General features: G+C 40.5%; 1 long non-coding RNA gene and 1 pseudogene across 1 annotated transcript in view; one reads left to right on the plus strand and one right to left on the minus strand.

The window, feature by feature from the left end:
- Positions 1-10794, minus strand: part of LOC111743697 — a 21455-nt gene that overhangs the window by 8343 nt on the left and 2318 nt on the right. Inside the window, exons 2-3 of the long non-coding RNA XR_002781839.1 lie at positions 4428-4496; positions 3066-3138 (exon numbers count right to left, since the gene is read on the minus strand). This is a non-coding gene — a long non-coding RNA (uncharacterized LOC111743697). The remainder of the gene's footprint in view (positions 1-3065; positions 3139-4427; positions 4497-10794) is intronic.
- On the plus strand, positions 4227-4345 carry LOC111743719 (annotated as a pseudogene).

The raw sequence follows: 10794 nt of genomic DNA on the forward strand, positions 1-10794 counted from the left end.
AAAAATGCATGCAAGGGAACGAGGAGTAGTATGCTTTTTAAGTATTTAAGGAAAGAATTTCAGATATAAAAATATATGCCCAAGCAAATGTCCTTTTAAATACGCCGTTATAATAAAAATATGTCAATAATATAAAGCGTCAGACTTTTTTTTCCACAAAGGAGTCCTTTGTAAACTTTCGTGAAGTAAATACTGACATGAGTTGCTCCAAGAGATATGGAAAGGATATTCACATGTCATCATAAAGTGTTGTGTGGTCGAAAACACCAAATCCCATAGAAATTCAAAATAATATCCATAAGAACTCGGTTCTAAATTCTAGAAAGTATCAACAGGTTGAGAAAGAAGGAGAATCGACTAAGTGCTTGCGCCTTTCGCACACTCTGTCTTTGCTCTGCCAAGCTGTGGAAAATAGATGGACAATGTCCAGAGGATGGTAATGAATGATCAAGTGTTTTGTTTTGTTTTGTTTTTTCCAGAAATGCACTTAAATGGTTACGATCTAGGCTGAAAAAATATCTAAAAACGTGGACATTTATCAAAGCCTGAGAGGAAATAAATGTGAGGAACTCACTTTCAGAATCCTGAATTAGGAGGCTTTGCATTAAATCTAAAATAGACTTAAAATTGTGACACACATAAAATCCTTGGCATTTATGGATTCCCATTTGTGGTTCAAATATACGGGATGCATAACATTTCCCCCTAAGCCAGGTAATGAGAGTAATCTCTTGCTATTGTCAAACCCGTGGAATTCAAAACTGACTGAACCGCGCTGACTGGAAAATGTGGTTTGGACTTTAAAGACCCCGCTGTCCTGACTCATCTCCACACCTCTGATGTAATGAACGCACCGACACACAGACATGTCCCTAGTGTCGACTTTGCAGAGCCCTGGGCCTCCTAATGAGCCCTGAAAGCACCTACCCTGGGGGCAGGTGACTATTCTTTCCTGCCTTTCCCAGAGGACAGGTCTCCTTTCGCTGCCATAGCAACCACTGCAAAGGGCTTTCGGACTTTTTAAGCGTCTTTGTGGGTTTCTCTGCAAAGATACTCTAGACGCTTTCAAAATCTTGTCTCAGAGAGCGAGGCTTTGTCCGTAATAAATCTCTATAAATAAAGCATGGACTTTGTTATTTCTCTATTTGCATGTGGATCTGGAACCTCTCCTGGGAAAGGCAGACAGAACTTGGGTCAAATTGGTCGGCTGCTCGGACCTAGCTCTTTGATTCTCAAACACATGGTTCCAGCCGGTAAATAACAAAAAAAAAATTTCAAACCTAACGGACCTTCTAGGCGGATACAAACAAGAGGAAAATATCATCACAATATGGAGTAAACACGTGCAGTCGAATATCAATTTCCTTTTTAATAATTGAACTTACAGAGATTAGTTGGAAGGTCACTTAAGTAAGTTCTCATTTCAGGCAAATAATCAGTATAGTTTATTTCCTGAATCTCGGTTTACTCATCTGTAACAGTTATCGATTCGTAACAGTTGAAGTTGTTAAAAATGCGTTATATGCCAACACGTGTGATGTGCCTGGCATGCCATGTGCCACAACAAATGCAAATTTACTTTGCTTCAAGAGTGGAAGGGTTTATTTGGCAAAGCCAAACTATGGAGAACTTGGACCCTAAGCAGCCAGTAGTTTGAGCCAGATAGTCTCAAAAAAATGACAGATCCTTAATATTTCCTTAGAAAAGCATTACAGCCCCATTGAAATCTATATTTTCGGGGCCTCTTTCGCAGACCTTCAAGTCCTAACTTATGACTCGAAGTTCAGCCTGTCTCTCCGTTGGTGGAAATCGCAATGTCCTCTCTTCCGTCTGCTCCAGTGTTGACCACAGGTACTGTGATTCTCAAGGGGACTTACCAGGTTAGTAATTTTGATGTATTAAGTAAGCAACATGTGATGTGTAGTCCCCCTCTTTCCTTTATGAGTTTCTCATGTGTTTCTTAATGAACAACACATTTTCAGTTCTGAGTCTGGGGTCTTATCTTCCAGGACAAGGACAGAATATGCGAGAGGTCTGTCCTTGGTGTCTTACTGTCAGACCCATCTCATTATCTCCCCTTCACTGTCCTGGCTGGCTCTGGCTCCAGTTCTGGGCTGCTTCAGTTCAGAAAGACTTGTGAGTTCACATGAGGATCATAAACTAAGTCTGTTTAGCCTCCACAAAACCTTCCCCAGCTCTTACATATCTACGTTGTTCTTATAAATTGGATGTCCCTAGGCTAGGTCACCCTGTGGGAGCTTCTCAGTCCAAGGTCCTTCCACTCTTGTTAACCTGTCATGGTCCCTGGTCTTAGTTTATAGCTGGCATGGCGAGAATGACTTGAAGTTCCAGTCTTCTATTGAAGGGGTTCAGAACAGGACTCCCTAAGATGTGCTACACTGGTATACAGATTATTTTGAGCTGAAAGCAATCAAGATCCTGCAGGCTCATGAGAAACTTGTACCTCTCCCCTTAAAGAATTTAAAGTGGGGGCATGGCCCATAAGAAGAGTTGTCACCAGAAATAACTTTTTATAAGCTATCTGCAGGGCAGGGCAAACATCTAACTACTGAACATCTGTTCTTCTCATCATCCTGCCAACAACCTCTCCCCCCACTCTGAAGCCCCGAGGTGCCTTCCCTCGTCTTTAGCTCAGAATGCCATTTAGAACTTAACTTTCTGCCTAATGTACACAGGTTCCCATATGTACATATTACATCCCACATGTACATCCCATTAACATCTTCTGTTATTTAATTATTCGACCAGCCAGAAGAAACTAGAAGGGCACAGGAAAATTTCTTCCTCCCTGAAACTGTCCATGGTTCTGTGAGCCATGACATCCTGAAACATTTAAGACAAAACTGGAAAACTTCAACCCTGAATAGATGAAATCATGTCATCTGTGGTCAGGTGAGAGTTACGAAAGAAAGATAACCAGGAGACATTCCTACGAAAAGCCCTCAAGAAAGGCCAAATGCCCACTCAGGGGAATAAGACCTCAAGGTATAATTATTTCATGAAACCTGAGTGGGGTCTTCCCTACAAATACTAGAAATACTTACACTACAGAGGGTACTTGTAAAAGCTTTGTACTCCAGACTCTGGCCCACATGAAAAAGGTTCAAGATTCCTTCCCTGAAACAGAATGTTACTGAAATTAACTGCCACTCTGAACTAGAACGTTTGAGTACTTGAACATACACCAAAATGGAGAAAGTTCCTCAGAGCATCCCGGAATACTAAACTCAGAAAACTGAGAAATTATTTCTATTTGGAAAAGAACAAGACATATTGAATAGACTATAAAAGTTAAATTTGGAAAGCTGTAAACTATTCTCCTTTGATATGAGATATAATCACAGTTTTATATAAAAGAATTTCCTTCAAAAAGAGCTCGGACTACACTGATTCATATAATTTTCTGAACTTTTATTAAAAGGGAAATGGCATTCAGAGATTTCAGTCTTAAGCACAGTTGTCTCTTTGAAGCGCTTCCCTCCAAATGAATTTAACAAATGATATATACCCGAATTAACATTAATGTGTAGCAGATTATACAATGAGCAGGTGCTCCCATATACATAACACACATGTAACGATTAATAAAATTAATTGTACCTCCCTGTCTACTAACATGACCTAGAGACGATGGCACCTCAGACTAATAATGTAAGCGTGAAGCCCAGATTATAGTTTTTATAAGCAATTTTCTATGAAAAAGAATCAGTGTGTTTTGGAGGGATAACTGATTCCATGTGGAGAAGGAAGGTAAAAGAGAAAACAGGGCTTCTTTATCAGAAGCCAAGGTTCTATTCAAGGGTTAGTAAAATCAGGTCAAAAGGACACAGGAACCAAATTCTAGAGGTTTGATTGTGACAGTATGGGCATCCAAAATGGAATAACGATTGTGGTTAATTAAAATACAGTAAATCTACTAAAGTCCTGACTCTACGATATACAAAAAGATAAATACTTAAATATGCCGAAGAAGGTCAAGAGTTCAGAATATATTCCTATTGGATCTTATTACTCAGTCCTTTTGGTATCGTTGACACATTTATCATATTGATGAATGATACGGCCTCTAGTAAATATTAAATATATAATCTAAATGGCGTTTTATGACTCAGGGGAATGGCCTCATAAGTGTGGAATCCAGGCTGACGGAGACATATGAGTGCTATCATTGAAAACAGAAAGGTTTGCATACTTTTAAGCATATGGTCTATGGCCATGCTATCCTGAACAAGCCCGATCCCGTCTGATCTCAGAAGCTAAGCAGGGTCGGGCCTGGTTACTATTTGGATGGGAGACCACCTAGGAAGAACAGGTGCTGTAAGCGTAAAAAAAACGCAAGATTGCATTATGTTTACAAGTGCTTAAAGCTCAGAGGAAAAGGTATTTACAGATCTAAATGTTCTAACCTGCTTGTCCTCGGTGCAGCGGCAAACTTCCGTAAGCAGACGAAATTACCAAGTGAGTGAATCGCTCCTCTGTTGAAATCATGAAAAAATTGGCATAATAACTAAAAATAAGGTTCAAAGTGTTTCTTCAAGATTACAGACAAGAATTTAAAGGATCCTCTTGGTCTAAATCTCCAGAATAATCTAATTAACTGGAATATTAATTGCCTTCTATAATTGGGTTGGCACCTTTCGACCCCAGGGAGATTTAGAAATAAACATAGATATTTCTAAAGAAAAGAAAATAAAGCATTGACATTTTTGTAGTTTTGTATTTGTAATGGGTAAGAGAATCTGACCTGTAATGATGACAGCCTTACATCTCATCTGAAATACATAATCAAGGAATTTATTTAGATAAAATCTTACATTTTATATGTAATATTAAAACATCTAAGAGAAACTTAGGTGGACTGTAGTCTTATAAATTTTACGCACATCAACAGTATGAGAACTGCTGGTGTTCCTCAACCACATACAAAATGAAAATCAAATAGTATGTAAATGAGGTCTTACTTTGAATTACATATTCTAATGGCATGGAGCATCTTTGCATATTGTTTAATATCTCCTCTTCTGTAAAACAGTTGTTATATATTTTGCTCATTGTTATGTTATGCATTTTTCATTTTTTCTTAATCAATTTTTCCTTGATTTTTTTTTATTAACTAATCCTTTTTTAATAATATATGTTGCACATAACAGTTCCAGCTCTGTTGGTTGTTATTCACTTTACTATCTCCACGGTGTCCTTTCAACAAATGTATCAGTCTTTTCCTTCTGACTAGCAATTCATGTGTTTTAGAAATTCTTTTCTTCACCACAATATCAAAGGTATTCTCACACATTTCTTCTAAAGAAATTAATATCTTGCGTGTTCATTTGTCTTCTTTCTTACTAGAATTCATTTATGTCAATCGGGTAAGATTTGGATACAAATCAATTGTTTTGTCTTTACGGATATTGTCTCAGTTCAATCCGTTCTTGGCTCCCGTGTGATCTGTTATGCATGTGTCTGAGCTGCCTCTCTAGTCCATTGGTCGCTATGTCTGTCTCTGGGCCAGCACCAAATCATCCTCATTTCTATGGCTTTAAGTGCTGATGTCCAGAAGAATAAGTTTTTTCACCTTACTCTTTTTCTGTATGAATGTCTTGGCTAGACTTGGATGTTGGCTCTTCCATACAACGTTTAAATCAGCATGTCAAAGTCCTTAAAAAAACAAGATTTTCAATGACATGTCCTTGAGTCTATAGATAATCTATAGATAACAGATAACTGTGTGATGTTGAGTTTATTGGTGTCTTTTTAGCTTATTTAAATAATGTTTATAATCCATATGGCTGTCACACACGGCAACATTTTTTAATAATATTAATGTTTTTTAAATGTATGTTTTCTTTTCATCATTCTAAAGAAATACAGTTAATTTTTGCATAGTAATCTTATACCTACCCACTCTGGTAAACTTTGTTAGCGCTAATAATTTGCATGAGTTTTTTAACTTTTTCAAAATACAGTCTTATCTATAATTAATGACAGTTTCCTTTACTTCCCATCCTCATGCCATCCCTTTTTCTTCCTTATTTTACTACACAAGCCAGAACTTTAAATGCAATATTTAATAGGTGTAGTAATAAACTTCTTACCTAGTTACTGATATTAAAGGAAATTTTCCTATTTTGTTTTACCTTGGCAATAACGTTTGCTATAAGTTATTAATCTCAATTATGTATCCTGGTATTTCCCAACCCTTTGAGCATGATCACACCCACAGAAAATGATAAATTTGCAGGGTGCATTGATGTAAATGGATGAGGCTGCTCAAGGCAAGAAACAGACTAGGTTGATCTGCCTTCTCCAGGTCATGCCAGCTGCTCCTTAGATAATTTGGTAGCACAGCTGCAACATATTCTTGGTGCATGGGTTTAAAGCTTTACTTTGATCTAAGGAATGCAACTAGGGGGACCAAACCGGCCCCATACTTTTGTTTCTGCCATTGTTCAGTCCTCAGGTAGTATTAGCAGCACTGGCTTCAGTTACAGGTATAAAAAGCCAAATCAAGATTATGCAGCACGCCTGTACACGCCATCCAAGACCTCCTGGAGAAACAGGAGAAGAGCCAGCACGGTCTGCTTGCCTGCTATGTGCAGGACCTTCTCCCAAAAGACAGTTGCAAATGTTGCCTCTCCTGTTGGCAAGCAGCATCACTTTATTAGCAACGTGAGCTTCGGCAGAGCCTAGTGGCATGTCACCGTTCAGTCCACCACTGCATGGCCTGAATCCCAGCACGTCCACTCCCGTCATGGGCCCACTTTGCCACCTTGAGAGACAGAACTAGGGCATCAGCATGATTGCAGCCACCTTCAGAAACTAGAGGGGTTCTTTGCTGAGCAAGAGAATGTTCCACTTTGATACACGCTCAGAATGGCTACAGTCATCCCCAAAAGCGGTACCTGACATGGGGTACCTTTAATGTCCAGTTCTCTACGGCTCACCTGCCAGGCCAAATTGCGAGCCCAGAAGCACCAGTCCAAGAGTCAACATGCACTGGCTGGTGGAGATTCTGTGTCCAGTTTTCACTGCCAGAAAGGGGGCCTCTGACTCAGCCCACAGGCTGCTGACCTGCTTTTGCCTTCTTCTGCGAGGAGCTTACCATCTGCTAGACACCGGACAGCTGCTTTCCCTGTGGCACTCCATTCTGGAACTGCCACCTGTGAACCAAGCCAGTTCCCTTACATCTTTGGGAAATTAGTGAAAATTCGAGGCCCATCCATAACCGCAGCAGGCACGTGCTCAGGTGGCTTTATGAGGGTCCAGTGGAAAATAGGCTGCTTGCTCACGGATACATGGAGTCCCACTGTGTACCATGGCAGGATGCGTCCGTACAGTTATTTCCATTATGATGGAACTTCTCAACATCTCCTTCCTTGTCAGAAAGTTTTTTGATGTTACCCATGAAACAAGGAGTATTTCAGCAGTTGATATAATTCTATGTCCCTCAGTTAAAGAAGTCTTAATAAATGGCCTATATTAGCTAGTAACTGTCCTTCAAAGACAAACACGAGAGAGCAGTATCAGATAATTTTCTAGTCCAAAAATGCAGAGGTCACTATTGACCACAATTGTTGGCTTTTGCCAAAGACTCGAGTCTGCATGAAGGCGGATGGCTGACATTTAGAATACTGTTTCAGCATTAGATCCTGTATTAGTCAACTCAGGCTGCCATGATAAAAGACCATAGATGGATGGCTTAAACAACATTTACTTCTCATGATTCTGGAAGCTTGAAAATCTGAAATCAGGGTGTCAGGTTCTGATGGGACCTCTCTGCCTGGCTTGCAGGCGACGGCCTTCTTGCTGTATTCTTACATGGGGGAGGAGAGAGAGCTATCCTGTCTCCTTCTCCCTTGTAAGGGCACTAATCCCATCATGCCCCCGCCCCCATGACCTCTAAACCTAAATACTTTCACACCTCCAAATACCATCCCATGAGGAGTTAGGTCTTCAGCAGATGCATTCAGGGTGCCACACCGCCATACATGACTGTAACACATGATCCACGTGAAAGAGCCTGGGCTACAGCCTCCACAGCTCCAAAGCTTGTTCTTGTTCGGGTTTCCGATCACATATGACTTTGTCCAGATTGTTTAAATGGATAGTCCCAATAGTGCTCTTAAACAGTTCAAATGATTTCTTCAAAAGCCAAATAGGCCTATTAGGTATTTGGTCTCCTGCTTCGTCTGTGGACCAGGGAGCAAGAACATTTTATTCCTGGCGGTCTGCAGTGCGTCACAAGATGCTCCAGCCTGTGTAAACCCCCAAATAGTCTATGCAAGGTCCCGGGTTTTTTCAGCATTCATTAACGATCCTGAATCAGCCATATGATTTATGATCATCGTAAAGTTGCTTTTAGCTTCATTCTCAGTTTTAGAAATAATCATAATGTCACCAGGAGCATGTACTAGAACCCTGTACAGCTGTATGGTACTAGATACGTCTCAGTAAATTGAGACAATACACAGGGGAGTTCATTTATTCTTGAGATAGATGCATCCTGAGAACCATTCTACATGAATGCACGTTGCTGTTGACTCTCCTTGGCAACACTTATTGAAAAAAAACCATTGGCTAGGTCAACCACAGAATCCCAGTCACCTTTCGCCTGTTGAAATACTCTGTTTAGCAGCTGAACAATCTGGACAAGCATTAGAGTTACTATGAAATGGGGTCCACTACACCACAGGGTCAGCCTCCACGACCTATCCATCTTCCTCAAGGGCATCAGCAGGTCATTGTTGAGTATGTGGCCCCAACACACCTACACCTAAGATGTCCTTAATTAGGGTGGTAATTTTGTATTGCCCTAAGCATATGACAGCGTCTTAGATTAACTGTTCCAGTCGGTTTAGGTACTCCAACAGCTCCCATCACTCATACCCAATTAGGACTGGGTATAGGGCAGATCTACAAGTATTTTTTCTCAGCAGAGTGGGGAATTTTTAACCAATCATTACAACCATACTAATTATATATTCAGGTAAAAGGAGACACCCCCATGGTATCTTTTTAAATCATATATTTCAACTTTTAAGGAGACTTTAATTTTTATTCTTTTTACAGTGGTATCTCCTAGTTCCCCTAAATTAATTCTATCACCCCTAATGGGCTCATTAGCAGGCCTAGGTAGCGCTCCTGTGTCTGGGTGACCTAAAATCTGCAGGCCATTCCACCCACACATTCATAAAAAGGCCTGGGTTCTCCCATGGGGATTTGGTCAGGAGATCCTGCCCTTCATGTCACACTGTTCCTCCCTGGCCACATGTAGTCGGCAGAATTCTAAAGACGTAAAATAACAGAATTCTGTTGTTTTAAGCTACAGTAAAAGAAAACTGCTATCTTGCCTCGGTTTTAAAAGGGGGCATTTTGGAACTCAGTGCCGTGGGCTCATGAGTCTTACTCTATCTGAAATTCCTCTAATCTTGGACAAGACAGCGTATCTGCTTTGGTATTTTTTAGACCTTGGGAAGTTTGAGAGGCAGTGTTTTTCCTTGGCTTCCTCTCACATTCTATCAAGGTTTTGGTGGGCACTCTGCCATTTTCCTTTTTAATGCCATTTTAAACTAGCCATCTGAAGATTTCCAAACTACTAGGTCCTGAATTCTTGCCTTTTTCTTGTTTTGATTCCTTCCCTTTGTAAAATCCAAACCTCTGTATTATGTGAAGTCTCATAGGAGGAAACTGAGATAAAAGATCCAAAACTGCCTCTTTTACATCTTTTGAGGTCCTACGAGAAGTATCGCATATAGTGTGCGTGGTGGTGGGGCACCTCTTATCAAAACCTGGGTGAGGGGGACCCCACGGGGAGCTCATTTCATTATCATGCAGCCAGTCCAGCACTGTCTGCATCAGCAGCATTTCTGCAGCTTCAGTAGATACTGACATTTAAATGACAAGGGACAGGCAGACCAATTACCCTTCTCTAATGTGAACGTCCCCTGTTGTAATCCATTCCAGGCAGCAAGGACTTCTCCTTGACCTATCTCCACAAAGACAGCAGCCAAGGGAACACCCTCAATGAGTGCGAACATCTCCCTTAACTCAACAGTGTTCAAAGCCAGAGACACTGCTACCTGATCTAATTCTCAGATGCCATTTTAACAGAGGTCATCAGGAACTGCTTGTGACAATCTACAAAAGGACTGTTTCATCACTGAATAATCCCTTACTGATTTCTGCCCTGTCATCAACTGTCTCACTTGAATGACCTTATTGTAGTGTGTCTCATGGGCTTGGCTACGCATCAGAAGTTAAGCATGCCCAGGCTCCTTCAGTTAGAGCTCCATTAGCCAGCCGGAGAGGATAAGGTTCAACTCAAGGAGATTCTGAACTTTCACTTTTGCTAACACTAAAAGCAGCAGCTAGAAAATTGATTTAGCCAGCCGGCCATCAGTTTGCACTTGTCTTCTATTATGCTAGTGTCTGGCGTTCATTTCTAGGTTGCGATGGAAAGTCTTATCAGTAACTGATTTCAAAGCCTGTGCTACTTTAAATCATTTACTGCGGCTTGGCAACCACCCCTGCGTCAATAGTTCATTTCCATCCCCTTTATCAGAATTGTCCTTTTTCTAAATAATGCCTAAGCCATACTTTTAGCAAAAATGAGTCAGAGTCTTGTAAGAAATCCCATCTCTAATGTCAACTGTACTAAGACAGGGTTTGAATGCTAAAGAAGAAAGACTGTTAGGACCCCAAATAACAATACAAATCTATAATTTATTAGAGAGAAAGGAAACCATATAACGACAGTGTTGCGGTAGGATTTGGATC

The sequence above is a fragment of the Pteropus vampyrus genome, unplaced genomic scaffold (genome assembly GCF_000151845.1).
Source record: "Pteropus vampyrus isolate Shadow unplaced genomic scaffold, Pvam_2.0 Scaffold119, whole genome shotgun sequence".
NCBI classification, from domain to species: domain Eukaryota; kingdom Metazoa; phylum Chordata; class Mammalia; order Chiroptera; family Pteropodidae; genus Pteropus; species Pteropus vampyrus.